Genomic DNA, 16,974 nt, shown 5'->3' with positions numbered 1-16,974 from the left:
GCGAACTGACCAGCCTAGTTGATCCGGCTAATGTCCAAAATTCAAAATTTCATTTTCGGCTTTGGCCGGCCCCTATATGTTGATCCTTATATATCCTTCTGTATGGATCACTCAGATATGGATTTTCAGATTCCTTTGATCGTTAGGGTTGCCATAGCTAACCATAATACTTATGGCTAGATTTGGATAATTAATTAATTAATCCGGGTTTTCCAAAATGTCCAAAAAAAATTTTATACTGGAAGAATCCGATTTCAAACAAATCCAATTTCCAAATAATTTTAATTTTTTTCTATTTTTTATTTCAATAAATTTAATTTCGGAATTGAAAATAATTTCCTAGTTATTTCGCTCTTTTTAAAAAAATTTCTCAGATTTTTATTTCAGAAAATTTAAATTTGGAATAAAAATAATTTTACAAATGTTAAATATTTAACTTTTTCTGAATTTTTTTTTTCATTTTATTATTCAATAGATTCAATTTTCAATTAAAAATCGTAATCAAACTCATTATCATTTAACTTTTTCTTAAAAAACTCTCAATTGCTTTTAATAATAAATAAGAAAATGTATGTGTGTGTGTGTGTGATTTTCAATTCCAAATTTAAATTTAAGAAATGGAAAAAAAAATACCGAGAATTTTTACCGTAATTTGGAATGAAAAAGGAACTTTGCATAATTATTTAACTTTTACTAAAACAATGATCTCAAGCTTTTGTAATTTAAAAAAAATTTATATATTGGGAATTATAAAAATCATCTCCCTTAATCAAATTTTTTTAAAAAGAAATTCAAATTTTTTTGCTATTTCAACAAATTTAAATTTCGAATAAAAAGAACGATTTTTATTTACTTATTTAATTTTTTAATTAATAATATAATAATAATAACATAATTGAATCAATTATTTTTATTTTTTTTTTCTAAAGAATTCATTCAATTTTTTTAAAAATAATTTTTCTCATTATTAAATTGTTTTTTAAATGTTTCTTCAATTTTTTTTCTAAATCATTTTCTGAAAAATTTGAATTTTAATGAAAAAATTTTCCCCTCAATTTTTTTTCATATTAATAAATTTAAATTTGGAATTGACTTTTAATTAAAAAGGAATTCTTAGTTTTTTTTTTTCAGCCATCATCTGAACTGACTTTCCCTGAAAAAAAAATTTTTCCTCAATTTTTTTTTTTTTCATCTAGGTAAATAGAATTAAACGTAGCATTAACTTACGGTAAATTTTTTCTTTCATATTTTTTAATTTAAATAAAAAAAATTTGCAGTAAAAAAAATGATTTCCCTTATTATTTTTTCTAAAAAAATTCCAATTTTTTTAAAAATAATTTTCTTAATTTTAACTAATTTTTTCAAAAAAAATCTCAATTTTATTTTTTCTCAATGAATTTATAAATTTGCAATTAACCTTTCAATTTTTTTTACTGTAAAATATTATAGTTGGATTTAATTTTAATAAGAAATTTTCAATTTTTTTTTTCAAAAAATTTGAATTTTTAATCGTAAGTAATTTTTCCAAAAAAATATATAATGAAATATTTTATCACATGTTGCGTTTTCACGCGAGTTCTAAAAGAGAAAACCTCTTTCTCGAATAACGTTTTGTCGTAACCTTAAGATTTTCTTTCTAAGTATATTCTCGTAAGATACGACAAACCTCGTGTTTGTATTTGAGACAACTTATTCTTCACTTCGGTGTTATGACCAAACAAGCCGCACGCACGAGAGAAAAAGACGCGCTGCAACACCGTATTGTTTGTGTTTTATTTCTCTATTAACTCATCCCACAATATTTTCTTTGATAGTGTTGTGTCAACAACAATCAGGATAATATTTGCATTGTTATTTAAGGTAAGTCTTGTCATTATTATCGAATTCGTACGTTTTTGTTTATTGAAAGCGTATTTCCTTCCTTACGGGTATTGCGTCAGGTGTTATCAAATTTCCGATGATAAAAATCACCGGAATTCCATCGAATAACTATTATCAGGCGTTACGGAAAAACTTTATTTGTAGAATTGTTTTCTGAATGATCTTTGCGCGACGTGTTAAACAAATATTAATCCGCATTAATAAAATTATAATTTTATTTTGAATACAATATATGATTATTATTACCGAGCCTGATTGTTATTCTGGGCAGTGGCGTCGGAGCCGGGGGTGCTCAAGCATCCACGGTAATTTGTGACATGGATCCGAGCACGCCCAGAATTGATCCAGAAATTAAAATTTCCGATATAAAACTAAAGACGAGCACCCGCAGTTTCGAAACACTTCCGACGCCCGTGATTCTGGGGTTAGAATCTCCGGTGAGTGTCGTTGAGTTGATATCAACTATCAATTTTTGAATAAATTCAAAGCGTCAGAAATTGAAATGGTGATACTCTGGGGGGGGGGGGGGCGGCGGCGGCTGATATTTTTTTCAAACTTAAGGCAGGAGTTCTTAACCTATGGGTCGCGGCCCAAACTTGACTCGCAGGGACTTCTGAGATAGGTAGTTAACTCCTCTAAGAGCCAAGGATTCTTGAGCTATGGGTCAGACCCCACACTTGATTCGCAAGGATTTCCGACCTGGGCCGTACAAATCCACTAACAGCCAAGAAATATTGAGTTGTCGGTCACGACCCAAACTTGACTCGGAGGGACTTCTGAGATAGGTCGTAAACTCCTGTAAGAGCCAGGGTTTCTTAAGCTATGGGTCAGGGCACTTGATACGCAAGGGTTCCTGACGTGGGTCTTACAAATCCACTAACAGGCAGGAAATCTTGAGCTATGAGTCACGACCCGAACTTGATTCGCAGTGGCATCTTAAATGAGTCGCACAAATTCACTTAGTTCTGTTATAAATGCAGTTATTGCGTCACTGGGTTGAATAATTTCGGAAAACGCGTCCTAGAAGATTAGTTTTCTTTTTATTCTGTCAGTAAATAAATGTCTGATACTAATCATTCATATCCGGGACCTTTTAGACTTCCATGAGGTCAATAATGGGCACATCAAGTCCGAACTTTGTTTTCCTAATGAATGAATTTGATCCATTATGGCTGTTAATTCTCAAAATTTTCGCACCCGTGATTCCTACGCTCCTATCGATCAGAGCATTGTTTTTCAACATTTCTAAATCCAAAGACCACGAAAATTTCTGAGATAGTTTGATAGACCACTAATTCATAATTCAATAATTTTCATTTAATTGGAATTAAATTTCCAAGTCTGATTGCCAGCCATCTGTCCCATCTTCACGGATCGTCTCTGGTCCGCGGACCATAGGTTGAGAAACACTGATATAGAGTTATTGCAGCTCCCTTGCTCGAGCGATCATTTTACACCCGATTCAACATTCCATGCTAGTCGTTAACCTGGTGTCTCTTCCACCCTTTTGCAGATCGATCCTGCGTACGATCCTGGTGAACATTGCCCCCGATTTCATCTGAAATTTGGTGGAAGGTGATCGATAACTATCTGATGATGGAAATATTTCAATACATTGTTGTCTACTACATCAACAATATTTTTAGTACGACCCGTAGCAAATCTTCAGTCGCCTTGACATTGATCGGTCGGTATTTAATTGCATGTTGTCAGCGGTGATAGTTAAATCGAGATCGGTCTCTGCTCATGTCCAACGTCGGATGTTTTTGATGGGAAAATTCAATTAATCCCTCCACTCAAGGGCTGAAGATGGTGTAGATATTAAGTGGTATCACAAATTTATTCTTTGCAACTGTGTTGTTGGTAAATTTACTCCCAGCTCTTACTTCCGGGGTGGGGAGAACACGCCCTAACGAGTTCAGGGCACCAAGGACGTAAATATTTTTAAGGTGTCTTCCGACAACAGTGGAAAATGTCTTTCAGTACAGAAAATTGTTAGGAAAATTGATGGCAGGTGGCAGCACTACACACAGAAACAAACTGCACCTCAGGGTCACTACACGTACACTCGAACATGTACTATTGTAACCGTAGAGGAATATGAACGAGGCGCATGTGTGGTTAAGTACTAGAAAAAATTTGAATCTAAATTAGTAAAATAAAATTAAATATTATAGATTGAAACAAAAAAATTGCTACAAATTCAAAATGAATGTGCAAATTCGTGTGCAAGTACTTCATAATCAAATTCAAATAATTTGAGTCCCCCGTTTAACTTAAAACCCCGAGCCCTATTGGCGTAACAGACGCCACTGTCTCCCGGTCTGGTTACTGTACCTAATTATTGACCGTATCTAATTACTGTTCGGTCTAATTGGCGCACTTTCTCCCGTTTGAATAAGTCTAATGAGCTGGTGTAACTTAAGCCGGATCCCCACGAACGGAATTGCACAGAATTCTGCAAGGAAAATATGTTTTTGAGCCGGGGCTAGTTCTACGTCGATTTGACGTAGCTACACCCTAAAGCCGGTTTTTGCGCTGCAGAATTGTTATATAAATTTTAATTATTCCTCTTTACGGCCTAATTCTAATATAATTCTTCTGGGACAACCCAAAACCCAGCTTGCACACCAAGAGGGATCTTTCAAATCAACACATCTGGGCACCCCACCTGTACATGAGAAAGTACTAATTATAAGAAACAATGCATAGAGAGACTCGAATCACCTTAATTTCAATTCCTGAATGCAATTCTTATGATATATTCAGTTGAATTAGACCAATGCCCCCAACAAGATTATGCGTGGTGCATCGTTTGCCACGCCAGTGTTACACCCTGCCTTACTGAGGCATTGGGCACTCTTGTCGCCTCCAATGAGCACCTCGTTGCTAGAGGGCAACACGTTGAAGGTGTCTGATGCCTGCCGTTGAGTTTTGAAGCCAGAATTCATAGATGGGATGCCAGTGTGAGTCATTATTTATCGAATTAAGGTGCCAAGAGAGGTGGAAGAATTCCTCGTTTTCCTCCTTGGAGCAAAAAAAACACCAGTTTTTGTTCAAAGTGCCGTCTAATCGATAACAAAAAAAAAACAAAAAAAAAACATTATAGGGAACAGCGATTGGCACAAAAATAGTGGCTAAGTCAGCCTTGAATGAGTATCAAGGGGCCATATTGGAAATGCCGTTGGTTGGCGTCATGGTGAATGACTAAAAAGCCTGTTTCCTTCTCAGACAGCTCGACGTTATTTATTATAAATCCCGCCAACGAAATCCATTAAAAATACAATGTGAATCGCGTATTCATTCCGAAAGAGCCACCACTGAATGAATGACCTCTCCTCACTCAACACCGCTCCACTGACACCATAGCCCTTGCTTTTATAGCGTCAAACTTTAGGCCTCGAGGTAGCCAATACTCATGTTATAATAACTGATATTTTTCCCCCCACGAGGCACGATTACATCCCATTCAATTTCGATTGAGAAACGAATCCGGTTCTGAACCTCAATCTGATGAAACGCGAATGAAAAAAAAAACCGATTTCCTTTATGTGTGGATGCATCTACTACTACGCCACTGTCGGATTCACGACTAACAGATTACGCTACTGAACACACAAAAGGGCGCATCTGTTCCTACAAAAACCTGCCGATATGTGTCACAATCCGCAGCGAGAGACCCCGATTGTGATCGTGCAATTATATTCTTTGAATCTTCCGCATTTCTTAGAAAAATGATCCGAGCACGTGATCGTATAACCGCAATAAAAATAATATAGGTGTATATATAGACGATAATATATTTTTCTTGAAAACAATACGCCTGCGTAATCAAAATTTCAAATATGTGCAATAGTCAAATTTGGTTATAACGACACCTCGGCTATAACGTCATTAATTGGTTGTCCGGACTGATTCCCAGAGAGAATAATGTTAATGAACCTTGGTCATAACATCGATGAAAACACTACGAAAACTTGGATATAACGACGCATTTTTCGTCGTTTTTATGGTGTTTTCTCAACAAAGTCCTAGAATCACAGCTTATCACTAAACAAATGTTCGTCTGTTATTCTAATATTGAAAAAAAAAGTTACGTTCGACCCTCCAAGTTTCTTTTCATTTACATGACCCGTATACGGGACAGTACCGTATTTTCCCGTATCTTACCTTTTTTAGTTAACTGTTTTGACCCTTTGAGTAGTAATTAGAAACGTCCCCTCAAAATGTCATATTTTTAGATAAAGTAGGCTTTTTTCCTCCGATTTTCATCAAGGTGCAAACTAAGGGGATGTAGGGAACGTTTCCCATTGAGAAATCAACTTTACAAAGCATCTGGGCATGTCAGTGCTTAAATAGGAGGCTTTTATGGAAGCGAGATATCTCGTCTTTGCCGCTTAAAAGGTTGAACGCGTTTTACCTACCATTTACCCTATTTTTCCCCGTTTTTTTTAATTCAAATATCTCTGTGAATATCGCACTTAAATGTAGATTTTCTTGACTTTAGGATCAACAGTTCGCCAGTAAAATGCGGTGTGTGCTGGTGGATATGCACCCTGTATATGTTTAGCACGATTAGTACGTCCTCTTGTCTAGGCGCATGAACCGACGTCGCAGCTCACCCTAAGATGGCGCTTGAGCCAGCCTGAGCTTTTCAGGGAGCCTTAATCTCAAGGTACTTCTGCGGTGCACTAAAGCACTATGACACAATGATTGGGAATCGCTTTCACTCGTTTTATCCATCGAATATTTCCCGGCAACTACTTACTCTCCACGCACTTCACGGAATCGCTGCAATAGAGCTATGATGTGTCTGGGACATTATGATCCTTGTTGTAGAGATTCGTGGAATAATCGAATATAGCCAATCACGTGACGTTTTCCTGACTTGGGTCGAGTATCTGTTCAAAAAAACGAGCGTCAGATCATTATTCCGCCAATAAGATGTTAAGACTTGAAAGAGGTTCTCATGTCTTAATGAGTGTGGATGTTAATGACGTAATTACCGAGATACCAGTTTGTTGTGACTGGTTCCCGGGTCATGCATTATCTTTCTTTCTTTTTCACGGTCAAGTTCATTTGCTTTGCAAACGTGCGCAGGTTTGATAATGTCTTGAAGTCAGCTACTTATATTCCAAAATCGATGTTACCGAATTACTAGGTGTTGTTGATCGACAACTTCTGCCGCCTACAACGAACGGAATCGTGACCCCGATTCCCGCGTGATTCACATCCACCTACTCCTACACGTAGTCGGCAATTAGCATCGAAAGACATCCATTTTTTACTTGTGGAAATGGGTGACGAATCAGTAAGCCAGATCTATTTACATCGGACGGTATTTACGCTTGTCCATCGGGAACGCCTTATTTACTGGACGTGGATGTACATGACGACTAGCGACCTGTTTCAGTCCATGTATTGGAAAACTTCCACAATTTTCACAACTATCGATTATATCGAGATTTTTATACTTGCAGAGAAGATTCCGCGCTGAAGAGCACCAGAGATGTTAACTGTTACTTAACGCCAGCTGTGCGAGGCTACATTATCTTTCTAGTGAAAGGGGCTGCCACCTATTTTTCAGATCAGTGATATTGGATATGCTTATTGAGAAATTTTGAGGGATTAGGGTAAAACTATTACATGGATCCGGAATACCCATGAACTTTGTCATCAACAGAACACTAAAAACGAATTTCAGCCGTACGTACTAACTTTAGAAAATTGGTAACCCAACTCTGTGATCAACGGGATCAAATGTTGACACTTCAGTGACGCAAGTAAATATACGATAGTATAATGGGTTCTTTAACCCATGTTCATAACCATAGGCACCGGAATCTGGAGGCCGGGACATTTTGAGAGGCTGAGCCCTTCCCCAAATAATATATTACTTAATAAACAATGCAACGAACTACTCTCCTCCTACATAAGGGCTTGAGTCCCGTATGTACGGACCCCCCCCCCCCCAATGTTTCCTTCATTTCGATGCTTCTGTTAATGACGCTTATTTGACGTCACGTCAAAATTTCTTGGAACTTCTCTGGGGTATTTCCTCGATTTGTATACAAGTCTTGTTTGTATACAAGAAACGTCAGATGATCGATCATCTGGCGTTTCAGACACTTTCTTCGTTCGTACGTGTCAAAACACATGATAATGATAACATAACGGGAGAGAAAACTCGAGAACAAACAATAAAGCGTGTCGCCCTTGACATAAAGATAACCCGGAGATAATCTATCATCGCTCGAGCATTTTATTTGCCTTAATTATGGCGTAACGCGGATATTTCCATAATCTCGCCAGTAGTTCCTAACCTTTCTTCATGCTTCAATTAGTCCCTGCAAATGCATGAAAAGTGTACGTACATTTTTAGAAAAGCGTGAGAAGCTAGCGTACCTCTAGAAATGCGTAGGAGACGTTCGTACGATTAGGGAGTACTGGGTAGTGTGTACTGCAGAGTTGCGTAAGAAATTCGCTTTTGTTTTGCTCTCCCTTAAGTTGAGTTTGGATTTCATGCGCATTCAGAAATATGCGCACTCTTAGAAATGCATAGGGGGAACTTCTTTCTTTTTGCCTTAGATATGCGCAGGAAGTTTTCTTTCCGTTCCTGTTCAAAAGAGGCTTTCTTTCTCTTGATATACGTAGGCTTTCTTTCCCTTTGATATGTATAGCAGGGTTTCTTTTCGCTCGATTTGTGTAGGAAGCTTTCTTTCCCTTGGATATGTGTAGGAGCTTTGCTTTCTCCCCCCCCCCCCAGATATGAGGGGAAGTGTGCGTGCTCCTGGAAATGTATGAGAAGCTTGCATTCTTCTGGAAATGCGTGGGAGGCGCGGTCTGTCGCTCCCCGAATTGGCTTATAGAAAGGTGGCTTGCTTTAAACTAGTTTCCCTAACTGGGCAATATCGTCTCCCCTGGCGGGCAATGGAATGGTCCTGCGGAGCGACAGAAGCTACGATTGGATCCTATTGCTTCACTTGAGTTGGGGGGGGGGGGAGCGGCGATGAGACAAAAAATTCTGAAAGAGGGGGCGATGGAACGAAAAGTTTAAGAGCTATGCTTTAAACGAAATTCTCAACAGCTGACGAATGCAAAGATGAATTCAGAAAAATAAAATCAATTGCCTCTGCGGAAAATCGATAGCCTGCTTTAACCCGGAATGATTGCGCAATCTTTTTAGAAATGCGTAGAAAACTTCATTTCGCATAGGTATGAGTAAGAAAGATGCTCACTTTTAGACATGCGCTGCTTGCCATTTCGACGCCATACGTATCGCCGTATCGCCAGACGTGTAGACGAATCGGGTAAAAAGCTTGTGTAGCCTACTACTAGAAATTTTTATAGAAAGCTTACTTGGGTGTACCTTTAGAGATGCGTCAAAAGCTTACATGCGTACCTTTAGAAATTCGTTGAAAGTTTGTGCTTGCCTCCCTGATATGAATATAAGGTTTGCATCTCCCTAGATATGTATCCGGGGAGGCTTGCTCACCAATTGATTCTAGGCTTAGGATTCTTACATCTTCCTAGAAATATTAATGGGTGGTCCGTGTTTTTTTTTTTTGTAGAAATACGTAGTAAGTTTGCATCCCCCGTATGCATGCGGGAAAAGCTATCATGTCCTTGGATGTGCGTAAGATGCGTTTGTTTGTATCTAACTTACAAAGAAAAGATACAAAGGTGTCATCCTCAAATAATTATGAAAAAAATTAACTACATTCATCTCACCTAGAAACACAAAAACGAAAACAAATTAGCGGTGGGAAGGCAATCATTAATGACGGCAATGTATAAATTACGTCACTCTACGGGGTTGCGGGATTTTTAAATTCATTCTTGGCCTCTATCGGCATTTAAAATACAGGGTGGGCAAAAAGTCCGTAGCAACTTTAAAAATTCATAAAAACCGGAAAAATAACCGAAATAAAAAACGGTTTGCAGGGTTAGCATCACTAGGTCACGGGAATTTTTTAAGACGGGGGAAAAAAAATAACTCGCAAAAGAACCGATTGGTGGCGCTGGTACCAGTGACTTCGGTGGAAATATACAAACAAGACGGGTATAAGAACTTTCGCTCCTCATCCGCAACCAGTTTACCGTTGCAAACCGTGTATGTGGACCTGCTGCACTCTGCCGTTGCTGGATTTGTGACTCGCCCTGCAATGTGTTATCTCCTGTGATGTTAGTCATGTGGAACACATAATGGTGTAATAAACGATTTGGAGACATTCTGTTCGTTATTTGCATATCTTTTCTTTGACCTGTGCACGTCAGCGCCACTTATCGGCTGTTGTTTTTTTTTTTTAGGTTTTTTCCTGTCTTAAAAAGATTCCCGTGACCTAGCAATGCTATAACCCCCCGGCAAACCGTTTTTTATTTCGGTTATTTTTCCGGTTTTTATGAATTTTTAAAGTTGCTACGGACTTTTTGCCCACCCTGTATTTTTTTACTGACGCAAAATATTTCCACCGGATTTTTTTTAAATGTTTCTGTGTATATTTAAATGAGTAGAATCAGTGGTAATTTTTTTTTCAAAACTTAATGAAGTCTTAACTCATAGAAATGCATGGGAAGTTTGCGTTCGTGCTGCCGGAAAATTATGGAAGATTTGCATAAGCCTTGAAATGCTTGCATATTATGTTGAAAATAATTTTTTTGCACTCGTTTTTTCCGTCATTATATTTCTCCGTAGCCCCGAGTGTCTCGTCACGTATCTTCGCTGGTACGAGTTTCAAAGGTCGGAAATCGCTCCAGCGGGGAAAAATTATGAATTTTAGCTGGAATTATGAACATGGCGTCACAACGGGTAGAGAAATAACTCGACACTCAAGAAGACAGGTCGCTATAGACTTATCAAAGTCGACATGCATAACATGTAATATGTCGTAAACCTGTCTCTCTTAAATGTCACTGGATGCACGAGAGTGACGGATTACACCCGTCATATAATTGCGCAAACCTCGGCCTTGGAGAGGGAAAAGCGCCGTGTGCAACAAAATACGGATGCGATTGCAAACACATTTTTTTTCCCCCTTGCGTATTGTGCAGAAAAATGTGAAGACATGAGCCCAAAATATTTTCATTTCAGCGCCTTCTGTCGGAAAACATAGCGACGACGTCTTGAGGCGATGTGTCAACGCCTTTGTCCTTCCAATGACTAGAACGTCATCGTGAGAAATTTGGGATTGCGACACCTTTTGTCCTAATAGATGATTTCTTCCGTTATTTTTTTTTTTTTTTACGATGGGAATAATGAGATGTGAAACTTCATAATAAACAATGGCTGATAATGTCACAGAGACAACGGGAATGTCTCTAGATTAAAACGAGCTGTCGCGAGATATCGGCTCTACGTGTGAGTCGGAGAATTATCGGTTGGTATTAGTGTTTGAAGGTAAGACTTGAAATATTTTTCTTACGATGCCTAATTAAGTTTTCTATAGCCGGAGTTTTTTGCTCTTGTTTTGGGTATCTGGCGCAGTATGGACCGATTGGGCTATTCCCACTATGCATCTCCAGTCACTTACTCGCGAGCACCACCCCTTAAGCACCCACAGTGCTCTATGCTCGTGTTCGATTTCATGCTCGCGAGCACTTGATCAACGTTGGATTAAACCAACTTGTAGAAGTTGTATTCAAGGATTAAAATCGTTCGGATTTCATGCGTTCATGTGTCAAACTTGCCGGAAGAGTGCTTTTTTGATGATCGGTACATGCAGTGCTCGCGACTAGAAAAAGGTTGAAGGCCTCTAAACGACTCTTAAAAAACTGAATGCAATCGCGAAACACTATCTATATTCGGACACATTTTCTGAAATTTATCTCATCTGATCATTGACTGGTATAGACTCGGCTTTTTACTACTTGTGCATATTATCGTGACCGCAACGTCATATTGTGACACCCCATCGATAACTCTACCTTGTCCTCACTGTAGCAACAGTTCCGCGAGGACACCCCCCCCCTCCTCAGTAACTGATGTAAAGGTGTCCGTAAACGTGTTTAAAAATTCGTAAAAACTGATGAAATTGGAAAATTTGGGTGCGTTATGCGGAAAAGTTATTCTCACAAGGGAGGATTTCTCTTTGGTATTGGAAAAAAAATCAAATTTTTCGTTGATAGATGGCACTGCACGAAATAAAATCGCTGGAAACATGAAAATAAAAGTCGTGTAAGATTAACAGCTCTGTTTTTCTGTCATTGTCTTCTTATATAAGGTTTACATTAGGATATTGACATTGGTGGATAATCTCTATTGGCGAAGTTTTATTACCTCAGCCCCGGAATTTTACGAACGTTTCGTACTCTGAAGCGATTGAAGAAAGATTCAGGAAAGGAATGTTGTGATTTACTTTCGTGCAACATATTTATTGACAAAAACTTCAAAATTGGTAGATAGATGGCTTTCTTGAAAGAGTTCTGGCTGTGATCTGAGTAAAAAGTGGATAAAAACCGTTATCAGTTTCCCTCTGTGGGCCAGTTATTCGAGATATCTGGATATTCCCAATGTCATGATCCGATAAGTCATCTATTGTACACTTTAATCTCCAAAAGTAGCGCAATTAATCTTTGCCCATTGAATCTTTGTATGGCAGTTTCATATATACTCCTAAAACTAAGGAATGTGTAGGACGGTTGTGAGATGTGCAAGAAGTTGTGCTTCGGCAACGTGTAGGACAGCCACAACCTGTTGCTCGAGAGCACCATGCTGCACCCCCCCCCCCCTGAAGCACCAAAAGTGCTCAATGCTCGTGTGCGATTTCGTGCTCGCAAGCACTTGATCAACGCTTCAATTAAACACCCTGTAAAAACTGTATTCAAAGACAACAGTTTATGCAGGCTTTTGGCATACGCACGTCGAAGTTTCAGTAAGGGTGTTCTTTTATTGATGATGGGTATAGGCAGTGCTCGCGACTCAAGAAAGGTTAGAGACCCCCCCCCCCTCCCTCCCTCTAGTGTAGAAGCTTGCTTTGGATTAGAATGCGTGCACAATCCTAGAAATGCGTGGAATACTTGATTTTTCCTTTAGGTATGCGTAAGAAAATTGTTCAGATTTTCAGATATGCACAGAAGGCTTGCTTGTCATTAAATATGCGTAAAAAGCATTCATACCCATAGATATGCGTGGATGGTGAGCGTACTACTAGGAATGCGTAACTGAAGGAAATCCTTGCTTGCATCCAAGATATGTGTAGGGTTGCATCATAGGTTCTAGATATGTACGCATGAAAGACTTGCTCGCCTGTAGATGCACTTTTATATTTTATTTTTGCCACGCAGTCATTGAAAAGATTCAACACCGTTGAACTACATCGAGTGTGTTGTTGGCGTTACCAGTTTGTGAATGGTTGCAATATAGCGATATGTCCAGAGTTGGTGTTTGGTAAAGTAGTCTTTGATTGGCAAATGCGGAATATGACTATAGGCTGATTTCCCTCGAAGCACTACGTGCCATGAAATCGTGTCAGTTATTTGCAGACATCTATTGTAGTTACTGTAGAAAATATGTTGTCTACTTGTAAATCAATCCAGACCAGAATCGATGTTTTCCCAGCCCCCAAGTACTACTGATGGTAGGAGTATAGACGGGCTAATAAGCAGCCTAGGATGGTGCATTCACTTCAGTAAGTGTGCATGTTGTGCATGAGGAAATTTTTGTCAAAATCGGGAAATTCCAAGATCCTGGATCCAAACTTCTTCCAGTAAAAATGCCACCTCAGTCCATCTGATTTTAGTATTTTATTATTGTGCTCTGTTATTATTTAGCTCTAATTTTTATGACCTAAAAATTCCCATTGTTCGAACGCTTCCTTTTCAGTTATTGAGTTCAATTGATATTTTTATAAAAAATCTTTTTAAGTGGTCTCTTCCCTTTTAAACATGATAAATAAAGCGTTCTTACGTAGAAATATTACTAAGAATATTAATTATCCATTCGTTAGTTTCAATACGTTTTTACCACATATATTTAATTGTGCGTGCTATCCTATGCCAGTACAAAATTTTACACATCTTCAATACTTAATTTTTTTCAAAAAATGCATTAAAAACAGCTTGCGCGCATGACAAAATTTGCATAAAATCAATGTAAGTGAATAAAAAATGATTCAAAATAAAGGAAACTTTATGAACTGAACATTTGATGAATTGTTCAGTTTATAAAATGACGGAAAAAGATTCGAGATCCGTTCATAAATACTTGGGTTATGAAAAAATTATTTAATTTAACTTTGAGATTTTTTTCATTCAATCGTTTATGAACTGAACAGTTTTCTTTATTTCATTGGTTTCATGTTAATTTATCATGCATGCAAGCTGTTTTTGATGATGTTTTTTCTGAAAATTTGTAAAAAAAATTAAGTATTAGAGATATGCAAAATTTTGTGCGGGTATAAGGCCGTTATTACACTATAAAAGTTTGATATAAGTCCTTTTTTTAAAGTTGAAAAATGCTACCAATAAGATAATCATTTCTGGAATGTAACCAATAATCATATTGGTGGCATTTTTCAAGTTCTATAAAGTACTTTTATTGTGTAATCCCGGCCTAAGATAGCATAGACAATTAAATGTATGTGGTAAAAACTTTAAATAAATCAATGGATAAATATTATTTTTAATAATCTATATATATATAAAATTGATTTTCTGTCTGTGTGTATGAGAGTGTATGTTCTCTATACAAATCTACAATTTTAGATCGATCGTCGCCAAATTTTGCCTGGGACCCCACTTGAATGATAGGCTACTTTAAAATTTCATCAGAGCAGGGCAAATGCCCCAAATGGGCAAAAAACTGTCGGGCAAAAATGGTTTTTGGACCTCAACAATCACTTTCCGAACGTTTACTTTGGTTACCGTGGTTCCCTAGCAATGAGTTTCAGACATGCATATGCCTTTACAATGGTTTTGTCACTTCTTCAATGGTGCCAGAATATGAATAATAGGTTATGCCTTTATAATGGTTTGCCACATTTTCAATGTTCTCAGTAATGAGGCTTTTTGAATAGACGTCATAATCATCATCGCTTTGAGGGTCAGGTAAAGGGTGATCCTCATAGAAATCAGTGTTAAAATTGCCGATTTTAGCGTAGAAATGCGGAAATTTAGTGGGGTATTCTGTCACATCAATAATTTTGAAAATTGTATTGAATTCTCGATTTTTGAAATATTGAGTTTGCTTAGAGAGATATACGAAGCCCAGAAAATTAAATATGAAGTAATTAGCCTGACCCCTTCTTTTGAGTTGGACATTCATGCAATAACATTGATTTCCACTTTTTATTTATATCTTCTCAAGCTCGAAAATGAAAATGTGTCTGTATTGTCTTTTAATATTCAACTGCATAAATAGTTTAGGATGTTTTTTAAAATTAATTATGGGCCCGTAAAACACATCGAAGAAATTCCACAGCTTAAATTAAGCATTTTTGGAAGCTGAAATAGGCAGAGATGGATAAGTTCATGGGAGGGAAGGGAATCGAAATACTTAGCGCCCTTAAAAAAGGAAAAAAAATATTCATTTCTACGTGTCTTTAAATCTAGATTTGTTTCTTTCATGAGTCGCGCTGGAAGTCGCCATATTGGTTAACTTTGACACGGTTTGCATGTCCGTCAAAGAAAGAGGGAGATATCGCATGATCCAAAAAGCCTCATTGAAGAAAACCCGGGCAACGCCGGATATTGTAGCTAGTTATATATAAAAGTTTTTTTTTTACCATGTTAAAAAGCCGGGAACTTTTGTCCTTAATTGTAATTCTGTCATCATTCAAAAGAAAACCACCCCCTTTCTTCAGTACGTTCTGGAACTGTACTGAATTCTATCTTTTCTTTTATATAGAGTTATTGTTTCTTGTTTCATATATTTCGTGATAAAATGAACGAAGAATTCATCAGTTTAACTTTTCTATTAAAATTCTTTCACCAGACTCAAATGAAATCCTCGCCTACCTTATGCTGAATAACTGTTCTTTGGTATGTCCTAAAAACCCTCCGAATTTTATGAGATGTGCAGTTTCAAATGTTTAAAAAAAACAAACTGCTATTGTTTAGTTTAAGAAACATCTGAAAAAAACTAGTATAATTTGGCAAAAGTATTTTCTTTTTTTTTAAAATTCGATACAAATTACCAAATGTAGCAATATTTGAAACAGGCTTGTCATAAAGCAGATTTTAGTTTCTGTAATATGGTTGATTATTTTCCAAGCTGAATTGCAATTTTACCGCACATTAAATGGATTTTGTGCTGGAACTTTTAATATGTTTTTCACGAAATAAAATACAATGATTTTACTAAATTTTGATGGAAATACATTGATCCTTCTTTTGAACCGAACACAACTCTGATCTAACGTTATTGGGCACAATTTACTATCACTTTATCCGCCTTCAGAGATAAATAATTTGTGCCGAAAGTGTAAGCATTTTCTATACCCAACCAGATACAACTTGATATGCCTAACCATCCGCGTCGTATTTAGTGTTGTGCGTGCAGTTGGTGCTACCATCTGTATTTCGAATTGTTAGTGAAGTGTAATGCTTACATAATTGTACAGTTGGAGGGTGGTCCTCAACTAAGGGAGGGCAGGCGTAGGAGTCTGGTGCCCCGTGCGGTAGACAAGGAAGAGTGCCAAGTTTGCTTTTTGTTCCTTCAAAATTATAAGGAGGGTGATGCCAAAATGGGTACTTGCCCCGGGTGAAAGTGTCAATTTTTGTTTTTGGTTGCGACCATGGTTTTAGGATCAGTTGTAAAACTTTTCATCGGGGAGATCGATTAACATTTGTGCCTGAAGCTGGAAAACAACAGAAAACCAACGTCAGCCAACCACCACTGCAATGCGAATCCCTCACGATACTCACATGAACGCTCAGCGGCTACCATCGATGCTGAAAATATTTTCTCCAAAGTCCTGGAAAAATTACGTAACTTTTCACTCTGAAGCTCTCATTTGGGGAGGCGGCGGCCTAGCATTCTGAGTACTCAGGTACCGGTGTCTATGCCCAGCATGGTGTAGGTAAGATTAACTTCTACCGATGTGTGTAAATTATGGATATGCATTGCAACATAATTTATGACTCAAAAATAAAAAC

At 37.6% G+C, this 16,974-nt stretch overlaps 1 protein-coding gene across 1 annotated transcript in view; it reads left to right on the top strand.

The window, feature by feature from the left end:
• Positions 1-1,698: 1,698 nt before the first annotated feature.
• The window catches only part of Eaat1 (Excitatory amino acid transporter 1), a 45,398-nt gene continuing 30,122 nt past the window's right edge, over positions 1,699-16,974 (top strand). The window contains exon 1 of the mRNA XM_089254190.1: positions 1,699-1,860. The gene's annotated coding sequence lies outside the window, so the exon portion shown is untranslated. The remainder of the gene's footprint in view (positions 1,861-16,974) is intronic.

This window comes from Pholcus phalangioides, unplaced genomic scaffold (assembly GCF_987345545.1).
Source record: "Pholcus phalangioides strain wild (caught in Gottingen) unplaced genomic scaffold, Ppha-v1.0 ptg000040l_1, whole genome shotgun sequence".
Classification (NCBI taxonomy): Eukaryota; Metazoa; Arthropoda; class Arachnida; order Araneae; family Pholcidae; genus Pholcus; species Pholcus phalangioides.
This window is presented reverse-complemented; position numbering and strand designations above follow the sequence as displayed.